This window comes from Scyliorhinus torazame, chromosome 4 (genome assembly GCF_047496885.1).
Source record: "Scyliorhinus torazame isolate Kashiwa2021f chromosome 4, sScyTor2.1, whole genome shotgun sequence".
In the NCBI taxonomy this organism is placed as follows: Eukaryota; Metazoa; Chordata; class Chondrichthyes; order Carcharhiniformes; family Scyliorhinidae; genus Scyliorhinus; species Scyliorhinus torazame.
This window is the reverse complement of record NC_092710.1, coordinates 48852691-48875821: the sequence shown is the minus strand read 5'-3', so window position 1 is coordinate 48875821 and position 23131 is coordinate 48852691. Positions and strand designations below refer to the sequence as shown.

General features: G+C 46.5%; 10 non-coding genes across 10 annotated transcripts; all 10 read left to right on the top strand.

Annotated features, from left to right (window-relative positions):
- The first annotated feature begins 467 nt into the window (after positions 1–467).
- Positions 468–540, top strand: trnak-uuu (transfer RNA lysine (anticodon UUU)). The gene has a single exon. It is a non-coding gene; the product is annotated as a tRNA-Lys (tRNA).
- A 454-nt stretch (positions 541–994) lies between these two features.
- Positions 995–1068, top strand: trnat-ugu (transfer RNA threonine (anticodon UGU)). The gene has a single exon. It is a non-coding gene; the product is annotated as a tRNA-Thr (tRNA).
- A 1049-nt stretch (positions 1069–2117) lies between these two features.
- On the top strand, positions 2118–2190 carry trnak-uuu (transfer RNA lysine (anticodon UUU)). Its single transcript has one exon. It is a non-coding gene; the product is annotated as a tRNA-Lys (tRNA).
- A 454-nt stretch (positions 2191–2644) lies between these two features.
- trnat-ugu (transfer RNA threonine (anticodon UGU)) lies at positions 2645–2718 on the top strand. Its single transcript has one exon. It is a non-coding gene; the product is annotated as a tRNA-Thr (tRNA).
- Positions 2719–4306: 1588 nt separating this feature from the next.
- On the top strand, positions 4307–4380 carry trnat-ugu (transfer RNA threonine (anticodon UGU)). The gene has a single exon. It is a non-coding gene; the product is annotated as a tRNA-Thr (tRNA).
- A 1049-nt stretch (positions 4381–5429) lies between these two features.
- Positions 5430–5502, top strand: trnak-uuu (transfer RNA lysine (anticodon UUU)). The gene has a single exon. It is a non-coding gene; the product is annotated as a tRNA-Lys (tRNA).
- Positions 5503–7088: 1586 nt separating this feature from the next.
- trnan-guu (transfer RNA asparagine (anticodon GUU)) lies at positions 7089–7161 on the top strand. The gene has a single exon. It is a non-coding gene; the product is annotated as a tRNA-Asn (tRNA).
- Positions 7162–7615: 454 nt separating this feature from the next.
- trnat-ugu (transfer RNA threonine (anticodon UGU)) lies at positions 7616–7689 on the top strand. Its single transcript has one exon. It is a non-coding gene; the product is annotated as a tRNA-Thr (tRNA).
- A 1596-nt stretch (positions 7690–9285) lies between these two features.
- On the top strand, positions 9286–9359 carry trnat-ugu (transfer RNA threonine (anticodon UGU)). Its single transcript has one exon. It is a non-coding gene; the product is annotated as a tRNA-Thr (tRNA).
- Positions 9360–10958: 1599 nt separating this feature from the next.
- On the top strand, positions 10959–11032 carry trnat-ugu (transfer RNA threonine (anticodon UGU)). The gene has a single exon. It is a non-coding gene; the product is annotated as a tRNA-Thr (tRNA).
- The last annotated feature ends 12099 nt before the right edge of the window (positions 11033–23131 follow it).

The window sequence follows — 23131 nt, the reverse complement described above, 5'->3', positions numbered from 1 at the left end:
CAAGAACGATTCGGGCGGGATAAATTGTTGGGCATTTTCCATGAAGATGTGATGTTGACAGATCTATTGACACCCTGAAATTCGTGATTTGCATAATTTGTTAGTTTTCTAGATGAGCTTACTTGCGTTCACACTCTGCCACAACAAACAACAGATGACACGCTTTATTACCTCTCTCAAAATACAACCTGTATCTCTGCAGCTTCCCACTCACATCTCAGCGAACTAAACAAAATCTTCAATGTCTTGAAGTCCCAGTGCATGTCCCTGGGTAACAACAGTTGTCACATCACAGGTCATTGGTAAAATGCGAGTCCAAGTTGAAGAATTTGAGAAAGAAAGCCGAAGGGAGGCTGCCGGTCTGCTTGCGAGGGAAATGAGCTGGAGAGGCTGAATGACCAGTGAAGGAAATTCAAAAGATACAATATGAAACTTTGAAGTGAGCTATGAGAACATTTTCTGAATGGGCCCTGGTAGCTCAGTCGGTAGAGCATCAGACTTTTAATCTGAGGGTCCAGGGTTCAAGTCCCTGTCAGGGCTTTGATTTTGGCTCAAGGTGTTTGCTTCCCAATGAACGGTCGGAAATAAAAATAAAGAATGCAGGATGCTTTATGGAAAGTGGAAGAACCGTGACAACGTCGTGTTTGCCAAATTGCAACAGCCGTCCAGAATTTTCAAGAATTTTTGCTAGATTTTCAGTTGATGTTTAAACTCTCTCCTGGTCTTGTCCTGCATTATACCACTCTCGTTTTCAGGCCATGTTTCATCACTTACCAATTCGCAAAATATTTCCTGTTTGTATGCTCCTTTCCTGCAGAACTGCTTTTAAATTAATAACTTTCAGAAATAACTGCAATCTTTACAGTTTCAAAAGCCCAGTGACAATGAATATTTTAATTTGCACTCTCAAAGTCAGCAGGAGAAATCAACAATACTGATGTTTAATCAAAACAATTGAAATCTGTTCTACACTTGCAAAGCTGTCTGGCAGGTTGGTGCTGTGGCTTAGATGGTTAAAGTGCCTGTCTTGTAAACAGGAGATCCTGAGTTCAAATCTCAGCAGTACCGTTGTGCATTCAGGTCAAAGCATGTAGCCTGTGAAGAATGCTTTTCATTTAATGGTGAACACAGAAAATGTTGACAACATTTCTGTGGTACTGACCTTCAAGGTTGCTTTCCCCTGTTTTACGTCAAACTTCCATATCTCCCATTTTTCACGCAACTTCCATTATCCTCATCTACTCCATTGCATGTAACCTCGCTTCAGCTCTGAATAAGGATCACACGGATTTGAAACATTAACTTTGTGTTTGGCTCCACAGACATCCTCAAATTTTATGTGCTTTAATCCAATCATTTTTAGTTTCTCATGCACATTCACAACATGTGCAGTATTTTCCTTTGAATGCACGACAGGATTGACCTCAGGAAATCCAGTAGGAACATGTTGAATGTCTGTCAGCAAAGATTGAATGGTTAAATGATTTACTCTGATGAAGAGTGACGCAGCCTCGAAACGTTCGCTCGGTTCTCTCTTCACAGATGCTGCCAGACCCACTGAGATTTTCCATCATTTCCTGTTTTTTTTCAGATTTCACATCTGCAGTAATTTGCCTTTTTATTGGACGATATATGTTGCTGCATGTCAGCAAGAACAATTTGGGCGGGATAAAGGATGGGGCGTTTTCCATGAAGATGTGGCATTTGCAGATCTATTTACACCCTGAAAATTTGCGATTTGCATAATTTGCTACTTTACTAGATGAGCTTACTTGAGTTCACACTCTGCCACAACAAACAACAGATGACACGCTTTATTACCTCTCTCAAAATACAACCTGTATCTCTGCAGCTTCCCACTCACATCTCAGCGAACTAAACAAAATCTTCAATGTCTTGAAGTCCCAGTGCATGTCCCTGGGTAACAACAGTTGTCACATCACAGGTCATTGGTAAAATGCGAGTCCAAGTTGAAGAATTTGAGAAAGAAAGCCGAAGGGAGGCTGCCGGTCTGCTTGCGAGGGAAATGAGCTGGAGAGGCTGAATGACCAGTGAAGGAAATTCAAAAGATACAATATGAAACTTTGAAGTGAGCTATGAGAACATTTTCTGAATGGGCCCTGGTAGCTCAGTCGGTAGAGCATCAGACTTTTAATCTGAGGGTCCAGGGTTCAAGTCCCTGTCAGGGCTTTGATTTTGGCTCAAGGTGTTTGCTTCCCAATGAACGGTCGGAAATAAAAATAAAGAATGCAGGATGCTTTATGGAAAGTGGAAGAACCGTGACAACGTCGTGTTTGCCAAATTGCAACAGCCGTCCAGAATTTTCAAGAATTTTTGCTAGATTTTCAGTTGATGTTTAAACTCTCTCCTGGTCTTGTCCTGCATTATACCACTCTCGTTTTCAGGCCATGTTTCATCACTTACCAATTCGCAAAATATTTCCTGTTTGTATGCTCCTTTCCTGCAGAACTGCTTTTAAATTAATAACTTTCAGAAATAACTGCAATCTTTACAGTTTCAAAAGCCCAGTGACAATGAATATTTTAATTTGCACTCTCAAAGTCAGCAGGAGAAATCAACAATACTGATGTTTAATCAAAACAATTGAAATCTGTTCTACACTTGCAAAGCTGTCTGGCAGGTTGGTGCTGTGGCTTAGATGGTTAAAGTGCCTGTCTTGTAAACAGGAGATCCTGAATTCAAATCTCAGCAGTACCTTTATACATTCAGGTCAAAGCATGTAGCCTGTGAAGAATCCTCCACATTCAATGGTAAACACAGAAAATGTTGACAACATTTCTGTGGTACTGACCTTCAAGATTGCTTTCCCCTGTTTTATGTCAAACTTCCATATCTCCCATTTTTCACGCAACTTCCATTTTCCTCATCTACTCCATTGCATGTAACCTCGCTTCAGCTCTGAATAAGGATCACACGGATTTGAAACATTAACTTTGTGTTTGGCTCCACAGACATCCTCAAATTTTATGAGCTTTCACCCAAGCATTTTTAGTTTCTCATGCAGATTCACAATATGTGCAGTATTTTCCTTTGAATGCACGACAGGATTGACCTCAGGAAATCCAGTAGGAACATTTTGAATGTTTGTCAGCGATGTCTGTGAGCAAAGATTGAATGATTAAATGATTTACTCTGATGAAGAGTGACCCAACTTCGAAACGTTAGCTCGGTTCTCTCTTCACAGATGCTGCCAGACCCACTGAGATTTTCCATCATTTCCTGTTTTAATTCAGATTTCACATCCGCAGTAATTTGCTTTTTTATTGGACGATATATGTTGCTGCATGTTAGCAAGAATGATTCGGGCGGGGTAAATTGTTGGGCATTTTCCATGAAGATGTGGTGTTGACAGATCTATTGACACCCTGAAATTTGCGATTTGCATAATTTGTTAGTTTTCTAGATGAGCTTACTTGCGTTCACACTCTGCCACAACAAACAACAGATGACACCCTTTATTCCCCCTCTTAAAATACAATCTGTAGCTCTGTCGCTTCCCACTCATATCTCAGCGAACTAACCGTAATCTTCAATGTCTTGAAGTCCCAGTGCATGTCCGTGGGCATCAACAGTTGCCACATCTCAAGTCATTGGTAAAATGCGAGTCCAAGTTGAAGAATTTGAGAAAGGAAACCAAAGGAAGGCTGCCAGTCTGCTTGCGAGGGAAATGAGCTGGAGAGGCTGAATGACCAGTGAAGGAAATTCAAAAGATACAATATGAGACTTTGAAGTGAGCTATGAGAACATTTTTACATTGGGCCCTGGTAGCTCAGTTGATAGAGCATCAGGCTTTTAATCTGATGGTCCAGGGTTCAGGTCCCTATCAGGGTTTTGATTTTGGCTCAAGGCGTTTGCTTCCCAATCAACGGTCGGAAATAAAAATAAAGAATGCAGGATGCTTTATGGAAAGTGGAAGAACCATGACAACGTCGTGTTTGCCAAATTGCAACAGCCGTCCAGAATTTTCAAGAATTTTTGCTAGATTTTCAGTTGATGTTTAAACTCTCTCCTGGTCTTGTCCTGCATTATACCACTATAGTTTTCTGGCCATGTTTAATCACTTACCAATTCGCAAAATATTTCCTGTTTGTATGCTCCTTTCCTGCAGAACTGCTTTTAAATTAATAACTTTCAGAAATAACTGCAATCTTTACAGTTTCAAAAGCCCAGTGACAATGAATATTTTAATTTGCACTCTCAAAGTCAGCAGGAGAAATCAACAATACTGATGTTTAATCAAAACAATTGAAATCTGTTCTACACTTGCAAAATTGTCTGGCAGATTGGTGCTGTGGCTTAGATGGTTAAAGCGCCTGTCTTGTAAACAGGAGATCCTGAGTTCAAATCTCAGCAGTACCTTTGTACGTACAGGTCAAAGCATGTAACCTGTGAAGAATACTTCTCATTTAATGGTGAACACAGAAAATGTTGACAACATTTCTGTGGTACTGACCTTCAAGGTTGCTTTCCCCTGTTTTACGTCAAATTTCCATATCTCCCATTTTTCACGCAACTTCCATTATCCTCATCTACTCCATTGCATGTAACCTCGCTTCAGCTCTGAATAAGGATCACACGGATTTGAAACATTAACTTTGTGTTTGGCTCCACAGACATCCTCAAATGTTATGTGCTTTAATCCAATCATTTTTAGTTTCTCATGCACATTCACAACATGTGCAGTATTTTCCTTTGAATGCACGACAGGATTGACCTCAGGAAATCCAGTAGGAACATGTTGAATGTCTGTCAGCAAAGATTGAATGGTTAAATGATTTACTCTGATGAAGAGTGACGCAGCCTCGAAACGTTCGCTCGGTTCTCTCTTCACAGATGCTGCCAGACCCACTGAGATTTTCCATCATTTCCTGTTTTTTTTCAGATTTCACATCTGCAGTAATTTGCCTTTTTATTGGACGATATATGTTGCTGCATGTCAGCAAGAACGATTTGGGCGGGATAAAGGATGGGGCGTTTTCCATGAAGATGTGGCATTTGCAGATCTATTTACACCCTGAAAATTTGCGATTTGCATAATTTGCTACTTTACTAGATGAGCTTACTTGCGTTCACACTCTGCCACAACAAACAACAGATGACACGCTTTATTACCTCTCTCAAAATACAACCTGTATCTCTGCAGCTTCCCACTCACATCTCAGCGAACTAAACATAATCTTCAATGTCTTGAAGTCCCAGTGCATGTCCCTGGGTAACAACAGTTGTCACATCACAAGTCACTTGTAACATGCGAGTCCAAGTTGAAGAATTTGAGAAAGAAAGCCGAAGGGAGGCTGCCGGTCTGCTTGCGAGGGAAATGAGCTGGAGAGGCTGAATGACCAGTGAAGGAAATTCAAAAGATACAATATGAGACTTTGAAGTGAGCTATGAGAACATTTTCTGAATGGGCCCTGGTAGCTCAGTCGGTAGAGCATCAGACTTTTAATCTGAGGGTCCAGGGTACAAGTCCCTGTCAGGGCTTTGATTTTGGCTCAAGGCGTTTGCTTCCCAATGAACGGTCGGAAATAAAAATAAAGAATGCAGGATGCTTTATGGAAAGTGGAAGAACCGTGACAACGTCGTGTTTGCCAAATTGCAACAGCCGTCCAGAATTTTCAAGAATTTTTGCTAGATTTTCAGTTGATGTTTAAACTCTCTCCTGGACTTGTCCTGCATGATATCACTATAGTTTTCTGGCCATGTTTAATCACTTACCAATTCGCAAAATATTTCCTGTTTGTATACTTCTTTCTTGCAGAACTGCTTTTAAATTAATAACTTTCAGAATAACTGCAATTTTTACAGTTTCAAAAGCCCAGTGCCGATGAATATTTTAATTTGCACTCTCAAAGTCAGCAGGAGAAATCAACAATACTGATGTTTAATCGAAGCAATTGAAATCTGTTCCACACTTGCAAGCCTGTCTTGCAGATTGGTGCTGTGGCTTAGATGGTTAAAGTGCCTGTCTTGTAAACAGATGATCCTGAATTCAAATCTCAGCAGTACCATTATACATTCAGGTCAAAGCATGTAGCCTGTGAAGAATCCTCCTCATTCAATGGTAAACACAGAAAATGTTGACAACATTTCTGTGGTACTGACCTTCAAGATTGCTTTCCCCTGTTTTATGTCAAACTTCCATATCTCCCATTTTTCACGCAACTTCCATTTTCCTCATCTACTCCATTGCATGTAACCTCGCTTCAGCTCTGAATAAGGATCACACGGATTTGAAACATTAACTTTGTGTTTGGCTCCACAGACATCCTCAAATTTTATGAGCTTTCACCCAAGCATTTTTAGTTTCTCATGCAGATTCACAATATGTGCAGTACTTTCCTTTGAATGCACGACAGGATTGACCTCAGGAAATCCAGTAGGAACATTTTGAATGTTTGTCAGCGATGTCTGAGCAAAGATTGAATGATTAAATGATTTACTCTGATGAAGAGTGACCCAACTTCGAAACGTTAGCTCGGTTCTCTCTTCACAGATGCTGCCAGACCCACTGAGATTTTCCATCATTTCCTGTTTTAATTCAGATTTCACATCCGCAGTAATTTGCTTTTTTATTGGACGATATATGTTGCTGCATGTTAGCAAGAACGATTCGGGCGGGATAAATTGTTGGGCATTTTCCATGAAGATGTGGTGTTGACAGATCTATTGACACCCTGAAATTCGTGATTTGCATAATTTGTTAGTTTTCTAGATGAGCTTACTTGCGTTCACACTCTGCCACAACAAACAACAGATGACACCCTTTATTCCCCCTCTTAAAATACAATCTGTAGCTCTGTCGCTTCCCACTCATATCTCAGCGAACTAACCGTAATCTTCAATGTCTTGAAGTCCCAGTGCATGTCCGTGGGCATCAACAGTTGCCACATCTCAAGTCATTGGTAAAATGCGAGTCCAAGTTGAAGAATTTGAGAAAGAAAGCCGAAGGGAGGCTGCCGGTCTGCTTGCGAGGGAAATGAGCTGGAGAGGCTGAATGACCAGTGAAGGAAATTCAAAAGATACAATATGAGACTTTGAAGTGAGCTATGAGAAAGCTTTTATCTTGGGCCCTGGTAGCTCAGTTGGTAGAGCATCAGGCTGTTAATCTGATGGTCCAGGGTTCAGGTCCCTGTCAGGGTTTTGATTTTGGCTCAAGGCGTTTGCTTCCCAATGAACGGTCGGAAATAAAAATAAAGAATGCAGGATGCTTTATGGAAAGTGGAAGAACCGTGACAACGTCGTGTTTGCCAAATTGCAACAGCCGTCCAGAATTTTCAAGAATTTTTGCTAGATTTTCAGTTGATGTTTAAACTCTCTCCTGGTCTTGTCCTGCATTATACCACTCTCGTTTTCAGGCCATGTTTAATCACTTACCAATTCGCAAAATATTTCCTGTTTGTATGCTCCTTTCCTGCAGAACTGCTTTTAAATTAATAACTTTCAGAAATAACTGCAATCTTTACAGTTTCAAAAGCCCAGTGACAATGAATATTTTAATTTGCACTCTCAAAGTCAGCAGGAGAAATCAACAATACTGATGTTTAATCAAAACAATTGAAATCTGTTCTACACTTGCAAAGCTGTCTGGCAGGTTGGTGCTGTGTCTTAGATGGTTAAAGTGCCTGTCTTGTAAACAGGTGATCCTGAGTTCAAATCTCAGCAGTACCGTTGTACATTCACGTCAAAGCATGTAGCCTGTGAAGAATGCTTTTCATTTAATGGTGAACACAGAAAATGTTGACAACATTTCTGTGGTACTGACCTTCAAGTTAGTTTTCTTGCTTTCCCCTGTTTTACGTCAAACTTCCATATCTCCCATTTTTCACGCAACTTCCATTATCCTCATCTACTCCATTGCATGTAACCTCGCTTCAGCTCTGAATAAGGATCACACGGATTTGAAACATTAACTTTGTGTTTGGCTCCACAGACATCCTCAAATTTTATGTGCTTTAATCCAATCATTTTTAGTTTCTCATGCACATTCACAACATGTGCAGTATTTTCCTTTGAATGCACGACAGGATTGACCTCAGGAAATCCAGTAGGAACATGTTGAATGTCTGTCAGCGATGTCTGTGAGCAAAGATTGAATGATTAAATGATTTACTCTGATGAAGAATGACCCTGCCTCGAAACGTTAGCTCGGTTCTCTCTTCACAGATGCTGCCAGACCCACTGAGATTTTCCATCATTTCCTGTTTTTTTTCAGATTTCACATCTGCAGTAATTTGCCTTTTTATTGGACGATATATGTTGCTGCATGTCAGCAAGAACGATTTGGGCGGGATAAAGGATGGGGCGTTTTCCATGAAGATGTGGCGTTGACAGATCTATTTACACCCTGAAAATTTGCGATTTGCATATTTTGCTACTTTAGTAGATGAGCTTACTTGCGTTCACACACTGCCACAACAAACAACAGATGACACGCTTTATTCCCTCTCTCAAAATACAACCTGTATCTCTGCAGCTTCCCACTCACATCTCAGCGAACTAAACATAATCTTCAATGTCTTGAAGTCCCAGTGCATGTCCCTGGGTCACAACAGTTGTCACATCACAGGTCATTGGTAAAATGCGAGTCCAAGTTGAAGAATTTGAGAAAGAAAGCCGAAGGGAGGCTGCCGGTCTGCTTGCGAGGGAAATGAGCTGGAGAGGCTGAATCACCAGTGAAGGAAATTCAAAAGATACAATATGAGACTTTGAAGTCAGCTATGAGAATATTTTCCTAATGGGCCCTGGTAGCTCAGTCGGTAGAGCATCAGACTTTTAATCTGAGGGTCCAGGGTTCAAGTCCCGGTAAGGGGTTTGATTTTGGCTCAAGGCGTTTGCTTCCCAATGAACGGTCAGAAATAAAAATAAAGAATGCAGGATGTTTTATGGAAAGTGGAAGAACCGTGACAACGTCGTGTTTGCCAAATTGCAACAGCCGTCCAGAATTTTCAAGAATTTTTGCTAGATTTTCAGTTGATGTTTAAACTCTCTCCTGGACTTGTCCTGCATGATATCACTATAGTTTTCTGGCCATGTTTAATCACTTACCAATTCGCCAAATATTTCCTATTTGTATACTTCTTTCTTGCAGAACTGCTTTTAAATTAATAACTTTCAGAATTACTGCAATTTTTACAGTGTCAAAAGCCCAGTGCCGATGAATATTTTAATTTGCACTCTCAAAGTCATCAGGAGAAATCAACAATACTGATGTTTAATCAAAACAATTGAAATCGGTTCCACACTTGCAAGCCTGTCTTGCAGGTTGGTGCTGTGACTTAGATGGTGAAAGTGCCTGTTTTGTAAACAGGAGATCCTGAGTTCAAATCTCGGCAGGACCTTTATACATTCAGGTTAAAGCATGTAGCCTGTGAAGAATTCTCCTCATTTAATGGTGAACACAGAAAATGTTGACAACATTTCTGTGGTACTGACCTTCAAGATTGCTTTCCCCTGTTTTATGTCAAACTTGATTCAAACTTCCATATCTCCCATTTTTCACGCAACTTCCATTTTCCTCATCTACTCCATTGCATGTAACCTCGCTTCAGCTCTGAATAAGGATCACACGGATTTGAAACATTAACTTTGTGTTTGGCTCCACAGACATCCTCAAATTTTATGAGCTTTCACCCAAGCATTTTTAGTTTCTCATGCAGATTCACAATATGTGCAGTATTTTCCTTTGAATGCACGACAGGATTGACCTCAGGAAATCCAGTAGGAACATTTTGAATGTTTGTCAGCGATGTCTGTGAGCAAAGATGGAATGATTAAATGATTTACTCTGATGAAGAGTGACCCAACTTCGAAACGTTAGCTCGGTTCTCTCTTCACAGATGCTGCCAGACCCACTGAGAATTTCCATCATTTCCTGTTTTAATTCAGATTTCACATCCGCAGTAATTTGCTTTTTTATTGGACGATATATGTTGCTGCATGTTAGCAAGAATGATTCGGGCGGGATAAATTGTTGGGCATTTTCCATGAAGATGTGGTGTTGACAGATCTATTGACACCCTGAAATTTGCGATTTGCATAATTTGTTAGTTTTCTAGATGAGTTTACTTGCGTTCACACTCTGCCACAACAAACAACAGATGACACCCTTTATTCCCCCTCTTAAAATACAATCTGTAGCTCTGTCGCTTCCCACTCATATCTCAGCGAACTAACCGTAATCTTCAATGTCTTGAAGTCCCAGTGCATGTCCGTGGGCATCAACAGTTGCCACATCTCAAGTCATTGGTAAAATGCGAGTCCAAGTTGAAGAATTTGAGAAAGGAAACCAAAGGGAGGCTGCCAGTCTGCTTGCGAGGGAAATGAGCTGGAGAGGCTGAATGACCAGTGAAGGAAATTCAAAAGATACAATATGAGACTTTGAAGTGAGCTATGAGAATATTTTTGCATTGGGCCCTGGTAGCTCAGTTGATAGAGCATCAGGCTTTTAATCTGATGGTCTAGGGTTCAGGTCCCTGTCAGGGTTTTGATTTTGGCTCAAGGCGTTTGCTTCCCAATGAACGGTCGGAAATAAAAATAAAGAATGCAGGATGCTTTATGGAAAGTGGAAGAACCATGACAACGTCGTGTTTGCCAAATTGCAACAGCCGTCCAGAATTTTCAAGAATTTTTGCTAGATTTTCAGTTGATGTTTAAACTCTCTCCTGGTCTTGTCCTGCATTATACCACTATAGTTTTCTGGCCATGTTTAATCACTTACCAATTCGCAAAATATTTCCTGTTTGTATGCTCCTTTCCTGCAGAACTGCTTTTAAATTAATAACTTTCAGAAATAACTGCAATCTTTACAGTTTCAAAAGCCCAGTGACGATGAATATTTTAATTTGCACTCTCAAAGTCAGCAGGAGAAATCAACAATACTGATGTTTAATCAAAACAATTGAAATCTGTTCTACACTTGCAAAACTGTCTGGCAGGTTGGTGCTGTGGCTTAGATGGTTAAAGCGCCTGTCTTGTAAACAGGAGATCCTGAGTTCAAATCTCAGAAGTACCTTTGTACATACAGGTCAAAGCATGTAACCTGTGACGAATGCTTCTCATTTAATGGTGAACACAGAAAATGTTGACAACATTTCTGTGGTACTGACCTTCAAGATTGCTTTCCCTTGGTTTATGTCAAACTTGATTCAAACTTCCATATCTCCCACTTTTCACGCAAGTTCCATTTTCCTCATCGACTCCATTGCATGTAACCTCGCTTCAGCTCGGAATAAGGATCACACGGATTTGAAACATTAACTTTGTGTCTGGCTCCGCAGACATCCTCAAATTTTATGAGCTTTAATCCAATCATTTTTAGTTTCTCATGCAGATTCACAACATGTGCAGTATTTTCCTTTGAATGCACGACAGGATTGACCTCAGGAAATCCAGTAGGAACATTTTGAATGTTTGTCAGCGATGTCTGTGAGCAAAGATTGAATGATTACATCGAACATAGAACATAGAACGATACAGCGCAGTACAGGCCCTTCGGCCCACGATGTTGCACCTAAACAAAAGCCATCTAACCTACACTATGCCATTATCATCCATATGTTTATCCAATAAACTTTTAAATGCCCTCAATGTTGGCGAGTTCACTACTGTAGCAGGTAGGGCATTCCACGGCCTCACTACTCTTTGCATAAAGAACCTACCCCTGACCTCTGTCCTATATCTATTACCCCTCAGTGTAAAGCTATGTCCCCTCGTGCCAGCCATTTCCATCCGCGGGAGAAGGCTCTCACTGTCCACCCTATCTAACCCCCTGATCATTTTGTATGCCTCTATTAAGTCTCCTCTTAACCTTCTTCTCTCCAACGAAAACATCCTCAAGTCCATCAGCCTTTCCTCATAAGATTTTCCCTCCATACCAGGCAACATCCTGGTAAATCTCCTCTGCACCCGCTCCAAAGCCTCCACGTCCTTCCTATAATGCGGTGACCAGAACTGGACGCAATACTCCAAATGCGGCCGTATCAGAGTCCTGTACAGCTGCAACATGACCTCCTGACTCCGGAACTCAATCCCTCTACCAATAAAGGCCAACACTCCATAGGCATTCTTCACAACCCTATCAACCTGGGTGGCAACTTTCAGGGATCTATGTACATGGACACCTAGATCCCTCTGCTCATCCACACTTCCAAGAACTTTACCATTAGCCAAATATTCCGCATTCCTGTTATTCCTTCCAAAGTGAATCACCTCATACTTCTCTACATTAAACTCCATTTGCCACCTCTCAGCCCAGCTCTGCAGCTTATTTAAATCCCTCTGTAACCTGCTACATCCTTCCACACTATCGACAACACCACCAACTTGAGTATTGTCTGCAAATTTACTCACCCACCCTTCTGCGCCTTCCTCTTGGTCATTGATAAAAATGACAAACAGCAACGGCCCCAGAACAGATCCTTGTGGTACTCCACTTGTAACTGAACTCCATTCTGAACATTTCCCATCATCCACCACCCTCTGTCTTCTTTCAGCTAGCCAATTTCTGATCCACATCTCTAAATCACCCTCAATCCCAGCCTCTGTATTTTCTGCAATAGCCTACCGTGGGGAACATTATCAAACGCTTTGCTGAAATCCATATACACCACATCAACTGCTCTACCCTCGTCTACCTGTTCAGTCACCTTCTCAAAGAACTCGATAAGGTTTGTGAGGCATGACCTACCCTTCACAAAGCCATGCTGACTATCCCTGATCATATTATTCCTATCTAGATGATTATAAATCTTGTCTCTTATAATCCCCTCCAAGACTTTACCCACTACAGACGTGAGGCTCACTGGTCTATAGATGCCGGGGTTGTCTCTGCTCCCCTTTTTGAACAAAGGGACCACATTTGCTATCCTCCAGTCCTCTGGCACTATTCCTGTAGCCAATGATGACATAAAAATCAAAGCCAAAGGTCCAGCAATCTCTTCCCTGGCCTCCCAGAGAATCCTAGGATAAATCCCATCCGGACCCGGGGACTTATCTATTTTCAGCCTGTCCAGAATTGCCAACACCTCTTCCCTACGTACCTCAATGCCATCTATTCTATTAGCCTGGGTCTCAGCATTCTCCTCCACAACATTATCTTTTTCCTGAGTGAATACTGACGAAAAATATTCATTTAGTATCTCACCTATCTCTTCAGACTCCACACACAACTTCCCATCCCTGTCCTTGACTGGTCCTACTCTTTCCCTAGTCTAAGAGTAGGGAGGGCACCTTCAAGGTTAGTGCCATGGAGATTTTGCCAATAAACTCTGCATTCACCATTAAATTGGGAGCTTTTCATAACAGGTTACTTGTTTTGACGTAAAGGTATAAAGGCACTGCTGAGATTTGAACTTAGAATCTCCTGTTTACTTAGACAGGTGCTTTAACAATCTAAGCCACAGCACCAACTTAAACCAGTACTGAGCCGACTTCCAGTTGCGGCAGGGATGAGCTAGCCGCACGTTTCGGCGGCTCAAGCTCCGACGGAACTTCGGGCTCTTTTAAGAGCCCCAACGGGGACTTTGGCGGCCGAAAAACCCGGTGCGAGGCGCGAGGGAAGGGAGTCCCCCCCGAACGACGGAGGGAAAAACCGGCGGCGGCGGCTACAGCCCGAAGAATCTGCAGCCAGAAGGTCAGAGGGAGTGGAACAAAATGGCGGCAGAGAAACCACAGGTGACATGGGGGCCTGAGCAGGACGAGGTGGTGAGACGGTGCGTGGACCTGCTGAAGAAGGACGTAATGACCCCGTTGTTACAGGCAATTGAGGGGCTTAAGGAGACTTTAAAGACCCAGGAGACTGAACTTCGCGTGGTGGAGCAGAAGGTGTCAGGTATTGAGGACGAGGTCCTGGGCCTGGCGGTCAAGACTCAGACGCACGAGGAACTTCATAAAAAGTGTGCTGACAGGATTGAGGCCCTTGAAAATGGAGCACGAAGGAAGAACCTCAGGATACTAGGTCTCCCAGGGGGTGTGGAAGGAGTGGACTGTGGAGCGTACGCAAGTGAGATGCTGAGCTCACTGATGGGTGCTGAGGCCCCTGCGGGCCCAATGGAGGTGGAGTGGGCAAATCGGATCCCGGCGAGAAGACCAAAAGCGGGAGAGCCACTGAGGGCGATAATTGTGCGATTCTACCGCCTTAAGGACAGAGAAGAGGTCCTGAGATGGGCTAAAAAGGTGCGGAGTAGCAGATGGGAGAATGCGGTGGTAAGGGTCTACCAGGATTGGAGTGCGGAGGTGGCGAGAAGGAGGGCGAGCTTCAACCGAGCCAAAGAGGTTTTGCACAAAAGGAAGGTGAAGTTTGGGATGCTGCAGCCGGCAAGACTATGGGTCACACATCAGGAGAGACACTATTATTTCGAGACGGCGGAGGAAGCATGGTCCTTCATCAATGAAGAGAAACTGGACCGGAACTGAGGGACTGATGCTGCAGGGAACTGTTATTGTTGTTATTATTGTTTTTGTTAATGGGATGGTGAAAGTTAATCGAGAAGTAAACAGGGAAGGGGGGAGACACTGGGGAAATGTGGGCGCTGGTGAGGGAGGAGAGGCGGGACATAGTCGGAGAATGGGGAAGGAGAGGGGGAGGGGAAAGGGAGCTGCGCCATAAGAGGCGGGTCAGGTAAAGGGATGTTCCCACGCCAGAAAGAATAAGGCGGGAAAATAGGCGCAAGGCGGATGGGAGTTCCCTCACACCGGGGGGGGGTCGAGGAGCGAGCAGGAGTAGCCGGGGTCAGTTGAAGTCAGCTGACTTACGGAAGTGATATGAGGGGAGCAATCAAGCTAGATAGGGATCTAGCAGGGCGGGGGGGGTGGGGGGGATGGGAGGGGACAACCGGGTTGCTGCTGTGAAATCCAAAAGGAAATGGCTAAAGAGAGGGTGGTCGGGGGCGGAATGCAACGCTGGGGGAGCGAGCGGGAGCGCGGAGGCGGGATATGGGACTGGCCTAGAGAAGGTAATGGCTAGTCGACACGGGAGGGGGGCAGGTAGCCCCCCAGTGAGGCTGATCACGTGGAACGTGAGAGGCCTGAATGGACCGATAAAAAGGGCCCGAGTGCTCGCGCATTTGAAAGGACTGAGGGCAGACGTGGCTATGCTCCAAGAGACGCACCTCAAGGTGGCAGACCAAGTTAGGCTAAGGAAAGGATGGGTGGGACAGGTGTTCCACTCAGGACTGGACGCAAAGAACAGAGGGGTGGCCTTTTTGGTGGGGAAACGGGTAGCATTTGAAGCAAAGAACATCGTAGCAGATAGTGGAGGTAGATATGTAATGGTGAGTGGTATGCTGGAGGGAATGGAGGTCGTGTTGGTTAATGTGTATGCCCCAAATTGGGACGATGCAGGGTTCATGAGATGGATGCTGGGGCGTATACCGGACCTGGTGGTAGGAAATTTGATTTTAGGAGGGGACTTTAATATGGTGCTGGACCCGGGGCTAGATAGATCCAGCTCAAGGACTGGAAGAAGGCCGGCAGCGGCCAAGGTACTTAAGGGGTTTATGGACCAAATGGGGGAGTGAATCCATGGCGATTTCTTAGACCCAGGGCTAGGGAGTATTCCTTCTTCTCCCACGTCCATAAAGTGTACTCCCGGATAGATATTTTGTTTTAGGAAGGTCGTTGATCTCTAGGGTGGAAGAAGATGAATACTCAGCCATAGCGGTTTCAGATCATGCCCCACATTGGGTGGACCTGGAAGTAGGAGGGGACAGGGAGCAGAGAACACTCTGGCGATTAGATGTGGGACTGATGGCGGATGAGGGAGTGTGTGCAAGTGTGAGGGGGTGTATCGAGAGATAACTGGAGGTCAATGACGACGGCGACGTCCCTGTGGGTGTGGTCTGGGAAGCACTAAAAGCGGTGGTCAGAGGAGAGCTGATTTCTATTGTGGCCCACAAAAGGAAAACAGAGGCCAAGGAAAGGGATAGATTACTGGGGGAGATTTTAAGGGTGGACAGGGAATTTGCAGAGACCCCGGAGGAGGAGCTATTCAGGGAGAGGAGACGACTCCAGACCGAGTTTGACCTTCTGACCACCAGAAAGGCGGAGGTACTGTGGAGGAGGGCACAGGGGAGGAAGTATGAATATGGGGAAAAGGCTACTAGCCTGTTGGTGCACCAACTGCGAAAGAGGGCAGCAGCGAGGGAGATAGGAGGAATTAGGGATGAAAGGGGAGACACTGTGCGAAGGGCAGGAAAGATAAATGAGGTGTTTAAGACCTTTTATGAAGAACTGTATAGGTCTCAGCCCCCAGAGGGAGAGGAGGGGATGCGGCAGTTCCTGGACCAGTTGAGGTTCCCGAAAGTGGAGGAGCAGGCGGTGGCAGGCCTGGGGGCGCCGATTGAGGTGGACGAGGTTATTAAGGGGCTGGGAAGCATGCAAGCAGGGAAGGCCCCGGGGCCGGACGGGTTCCCGGTGGAATTCTACAGAAAATATGTTGACTTGTTGGCCCTGTTGTTGGCGAGGACGTTCAATGAGGCCAGGGAAGGGGGGACACTACCCCCGACAATGTCGGAGGCTGCGATATCGCTAATTTTGAAGAGGGACAAAGATCCGATGCAGTGTGGGTCCTATAGGCCTATTTCACTATTGAACGTGGACGCCAAACTGCTAGCAAAGGTGCTGGCATCGAGGATAGAGGACTGTGTCCCGGGGGTGGTGCACGAAGACCAGACAGGGTTCGTAAAAGGGAGACAATTGAATGTTAACGTGCGACGGCTATTAGGGGTGATAATGATGCCCTCAGTGGAGGGGGAGGCAGAGATAGTGGCGGCAATGGACGCAGAGAAGGCATTTGATAGGGTGGAGTGGGAGTATTTATGGGAAGTGTTAAGGAGGTTTGGGTTTGGGAACGGATTTATTCGCTGGGTTAGACTACTTTATGGGGCACCAACGGCAAGCGTAGTTACAGGTCGACATAGATCGGAGTATTTCCGATTATATAGGGGAACAAGACAGGGATGCCCGCTGTCTCCATTGTTGTTTGCGCTGGCAATTGAACCTCTGGCCATGGCGCTGAGAGACTCCAGGAAATGGAGAGGGGTGACTAGAGGGGGAGAAGAACACCGAGTCTCGTTATACGCGGATGACCTATTGCTATACGTGTCGGACCCAGCGGGTGGGATGATAGAGGTTGTGCGAATCTTGAGGAGGTTCGGGGAATTTTTGGGGTATAGGTTAAACATGGGGAAGAGTGAATTATATGTGATAAATCCAGGGGACCAGAGTAGAGAGATAGAAGGCTTGCCGCTAAGGAAAGTGGAAAGAAACTTCCGATACTTGGGGATTCAGATCGCTAGGAGCTGGGGAACCTTGCACAGACTTAAACTGACACGGCTGGTAGAACAAATGGAGGAGGACTTTAAGAGGTGGGACATGCAGCCTTTATCGCTGGCGGGCAGGGTGCAGGCAATTAAGATGATGGTCCTCCCGAGGTTCTTATTTGTATTTCAATGTCTCCCTATTTTAATCACCAGGACCTTTTTTAATAAAATAGATAGAAGCATTACGAGCTTTGTGTGGGCAGGGAAAGTTCCGAGAGTAAGGAGGGGGTCCCTGCAGCGCAGTAGGGACAGAGGAGGACTGGCACTACCGAACTTGGGAGATTATTATTGGGCCGCCAATGTGGCAATGATACATAGATGGATGATGGAGGGTGAGGGAGCGGCATGGAAAAGGCTGGAGAGAAGGTCTTGTAAAGGGACGAGTCTCGAGGCGCTGGTGACGGCGCCGCTACCGTTCTCACCGAAAAAGTACACCACGAACCCGGTGGTGGCGGCAACACTGAACATATGGGGACAGTGGAGGCGACAGAGAGGGGTGCGGGGAGCCCTGGTGGGGTCCCCTATCAGGAACAACCATAAGTTCGCCCCAGGAAGAATGGATGGAGGATTTCAGAGCTGGTACCAGTTGGGAATTAGGAAGGTGGGAGATTTATTCATAGATGGGACTTTTGCAAGCTTGGGAGCACTGGAGGAAAAGTACAAGTTACCCCGGGGGAATTTCTTGAGATATATGCAGGTGAGGGCATTTACTAGACAACAGGTGAGGGAATTTCCGCGGCTCCCGACACAGGGGATACAGGACAGGGTGCTTTCAGGGGTGTGGGTCGGAGAGGGCAAGGTGTCAGAGATTTATAGAGAGATGAGGGAAGAGGGGGAGGAGTCGGTGGGCGAACTAAAAAGAAAGTCGGAAGAAGAATTAGGGGAGGAGATAGAGGAGGGTATGTGGGCTGATGCCCTAAGCAGGGTAAATTCCTCTTCCTCATGCGCCAGGCTTAGCCTGATTCAATTTAAGGTGCTACATAGAGCACGCATAACGGGGACAAGATTGAGCAGGTTCTTTGGAGTGGAGGACAAATGTGGGAGGTGTGGCGGGAGCCCGGCAAACCACGCACATATTTTTTGGGCATGCCCGGCACTGGAAGGGTACTGGAAGGGAGTGACGGGAGTGTTTCGCAGGTGGTGAAGGCCCGGGTCAAACCAGGCTGGGGGTTAGCTCTATTTGGAGTTGCGGAAGAGCCGGGAGTGCAGGAGGCAAAAGAGGCCGATGTCGTGGCCTTTGCGTCTCTCGTAGCCCGGTGCAGGATCCTACTCATGTGGAAGGAGGCAAAAGCCCCCGGACTGGAGGCCTGGGTAAACGATATGGCGGGGTTTATTAAACTGGAGCAGATAAAGTTTGCCCTGAGAGGATCGGCTCAAGGGTTCACCAGGCGGTGGCAGCCATTTCTCGACTACCGAGGGGAACGTTAGAGGGAAGACAGATGGCCAGCAGCAGCAACCCAGGGGGAGGGGGTGGGGGGGGGGGGGGGGGTGGGGAGGAGGCTTAGTTGAGTATAGGTCAATAGAGTACGATGTTTTGTTACTTGTATATTATTATTATTATTATTATTGTTAAAAAGTTTTTTAAAAATTCGTTTCAATTGCTTTGTAAGCGGGAAAAATGTTGCTCAGGGAAAAACAATTTCAATAAAACCAGTACTGGGCCTCTGACTGTGTGTAAATATCCCCAGTACTGAGCCTCTGACTGTGTGGCACTATCCCCAGTACTGAGCCTCGGACTGTGTGGCACTATCCCCAGTACTGAGCCTCTGACCGTGTGGCACTATCCCCAGTACTGAGCCTCTAACTGTGTGGCTCTATCCCCAGTACTGAGCCTCTGACTGTGTGGCACTATCCCCAGTACTGAGCCTCTGACTGTGTGGTACTATCCCCAGTACTGAGCCTCTAACTGTGTGGCACTATCCCCAGTACTGAGCCTCTGACTGTGTGGCTCTATCCCCAGTACTGAGCCTCTGACTGTGTGGCACTGTCCCCAGTACTTAGCCTCTGACTGTGTGGCACTGTCCCCAGTACTGAGCATCTGACTGTGTGGCATTATCCTCAGTACTGAGCCTCTGACTGTGTGGCTCTATCCCCAGTACTGAGCCTCTGACTGTGTGGCACTATCCCCAGTACTGAGCCTCTGACTGTGTGGCACTATCCCCAGTACTGAGCCTCTGGCTGTGTGGCACTATCCCCAGTCCTGAGCTTCTGACTGTGTGGCTCTATCCCCAGTACTGAGCCTCTGACTGTGTGGCACTATCCCCAGTACTGAGCCTCTGACTGTGTGGCACTATCCCCAGTACTGAGCCTCTGACTGTGTGGCTCTATCCCCAGTACTGAGCCTCTGACTGTGTGGCACTATCCTCAGTACTGAACCTCTGACTGTGTGGCACTATCCCCAGTACTGAGCCTCTGACTGTGTGGGCTCTATCCCCAGTACTGAGCCTCTGACTGTGTGGCACTGTCCCCAGTACTGAGCATCTGACTGTGTGGCACTATCCCCAGTACTGAGCATCTGACCGTGTGGCACTATCCTCAGTACTGAGCCTCTGACTGTGTGGCACTATCCCCAGTACTGAGCCTCTGACCGTGTGGCACTATCCTCAGTACTGAGCCTCTGACTGTGTGGCACTATCCCCAGTCCTGAGTCTCTGACTGTGTGGCTCGCTCCCCAGTACTGAGCCTCTGACTGTGTGGCACTATCCCCAGTACTGAGCCTCTGACTGTGTGGCACTATCCCCAGTACTGAGCCTCTGACTGTGTGGCACTATCCCTAGTACTGAGCCTCTGACTGTGTGGCACTATCCCCAGTACTGAGCCTCTGACTGTGTGGCACTATCCCCAGGACTGAGCATCTGACTGTGTGGCACTATCCCCAGTACTGAGCCTCTGACTGTGTGGCACTATCCCCAGTACTGAGCCTCTGACTGTGTGGCACTAGCCCCAGTACTGAGCCTCTGACTGTGTGGCACTATCCCCAGTACTGAGCCTGACTGTGTGGCACTATCCCTGGTACAGAACCTCTGATTGTGTGGCACTATCCCCAGTACTTAGCCTCTGACTGTGTGGCACTATCCCCAGTACTGAGCCTCTGACTGTGTGGCACTATCCCCAGTACTGAGCCTCTGACTGTGTGGCACTATCCCCAGTAGTGAGCCTCTGACTGTGTGGCACTATCCCCAGTACTGAGCCTCTGACTGTGTGGCACTATCCCCAGTACTGAGCCTCTGACTGTGTGGCACTATCCCCAGTACTGAGCCTCTGACTGTGTGGCACTATCCCCAGGACTGAGCCTCTGACTGTGTGTCTCTATCCCCAGTACTGAGCCTCTGACTGTGTGGCACTATCCCCAGTACTGAGCCTCTGACTGTGTGGCACTAGCCCCAGTACTGAGCCTCTGACTGTGTGGCACTATCCCCAGTACTGAGCCTGACTGCGTGGCACTATCCCTGGTACAGAACCTCTGATTGTGTGGCACTATCCCCAGTACTTAGCCTCTGACTGTGTGGCACTATCCCCAGTACTGAGCCTCTGACTGTGTGGCACTATCCCCAGTACTGAGCCTCTGACTGTGTGGCAATATCCCCAGTACTGAGCCTCTGACTGTGGCACTATCCCCAGTACTGTGCCTCTGACTGTGTGGCACTATCCCCAGTACTGAGCCTCTGACTGTGTGGCACTATCCCCAGTACTGAGCCTCTGACTGTGTGGCTCTATCCCCAGTACTGAGCCTCTGACTGTGTGGCACTATCCCCAGTACTTAGCCTCTGACTGTGTGGCACTGTCCCCAGTACTGAGCATCTGACTGTGTGGCATTATCCTCAGTACTGAGCCTCTGACTGTGTGGCTCTATCCCCAGTACTGAGCCTCTGACTGTGTGGCACTATCCCCAGTACTGAGCCTATGACTGTGTGGCACTATCCCCAGTACTGAGCCTCTGACTGTGTGGCTCTATCCCCAGTACTGAGCCTCTGGCTGTGTGGCACTATTCCCAGTCCTGAGCCTCTGACTGTGTGGCTCTATCCCCAGTACTGAGCCTCTGACTGTGTGGCACTATCCCCAGTACTGAGCCTCTGACTGTGTGGCTCTATCCCCAGTACTGAGCCTCTGACTGTGTGGCACTATCCTCAGTACTGAGCCTCTGACTGTGTGGCACTACCCCCAGTACTGAGCCTCTGACTGTGTGGGCTCTATCCCCAGTACTGAGCCTCTGACTGTGTGGCACTGTCCCCAGTACTGAGCATCTGACCGTGTGGCACTATCCCCAGTACTGAGCCTCTGACCGTGTGGCACTATCCTCAGTACTGAGCCTCTGACTGTGTGGCACTATCCCCAGTCCTGACCCTCTGACTGTGTGGCTCGCTCCCCAGTACTGAGCCTCTGACTGTGTGGCACTATCCTCAGTACTGAGCCTCTGACTGTGTGGCACTATCCCCAGTACTGAGCCTCCGACTGTGGCACTATCCCCAGTACTGAGCCTCTGACTGTGTGGCACTATCCCCAGTACTGAGCCTCTGACTGTTGGCACTATCCCCAGTACTGAGCCTCTGACTGTGTGGCACTATCCCCAGTACTGAGCCTCTGACTGTGTGGCACTATCCCCAGTACTGAGCCTCTGACTGTGTGTCTCTATCCCCAGTACTGAGCCTCTGACTGTGTGGCACTATCCCCAGTACTGAGCCTCTGACAGTGTGGCACTATCCCCAGGACTGAGCCTCTGACTGTGTGTCTCTATCCCCAGTACTGAGCCTCTGACTGTGTGGCACTATCCCCAGTACTGAGCCCCTGACTGTGTGGCACTATCCCCAGTACTGAGCCTCTGACTGTGTGGCACTATCCTCAGTACAGAACCTCTGACTGTGTGACACTATCCCCAGTACTGAACCTCTGTCTGTGTGGCCCTGTCCCCAGTACTGACCTCTGACTGTGTGGCACTATCCCCAGTACTGAGCCTCTGACTGTGTGGAACTATCCCCAGTACTGAGCCTGACTGCGTGGCACTATTCCTGGTACAGAACCTCTGATTGTGTGCCACTATCCCCAGTACTTAGCCTCAGACTGTGTGGCACTATCCCCAGTACTGAGCCTCTGACTGTGTGGCACTATCCCAAGTACTGAGCCTCTGACTGTGTGGCACTATCCCCAGTACTGAGCCTCTGACTGTATGGCACTATCCCCAGTACTGTGTCTCTGACTGTGAGGCACTATCCTCAGTACTGAGCCTCTGACTGTGTGGCACTATCCCCAGTACTGAGCCTCTGACTGTGTGGCACTATCCCCAGTACTGAGCCTCTGACTGTGAGGCACTATCCTCAGTGCTGAGCCTCTGACTGTGTGGCACTATCCCCAGTACTGAGCCTCTGACTGTGTGGCACTATCCTCAGTACTGAGCCTCTGATTGTGTGGCACTATCCCCAGTACTGAGCCTCTGACTGTGTGGCACTATCCCCAGCACTGAGCCTCTGTCTGTGTGGCCCTGTCCCCAGCACTGAGCCTCAGACTGTGAGTTGTTATTCACAGCACTAAACCTCTTGTTATGTGGAACTATCCCAAGTCTTACGATCTGACAATGCGGCCGCTCTTCAATGCTGACTTTAACTCACACGGTTCTGATGCTAGAAACGGGCTGTGATGTGCAGATTGATTGGAATAACACAATGGTTAAAATGGCTGAACTGGGAGTATGTACTCCAACCTCGAATATTATCTTGAATAAATTAAGAATAATTGGAATCATGAATATAGTAATACACAGGATCAGCAATAGGCGATTCGGCCCATCGAGCAGCGAA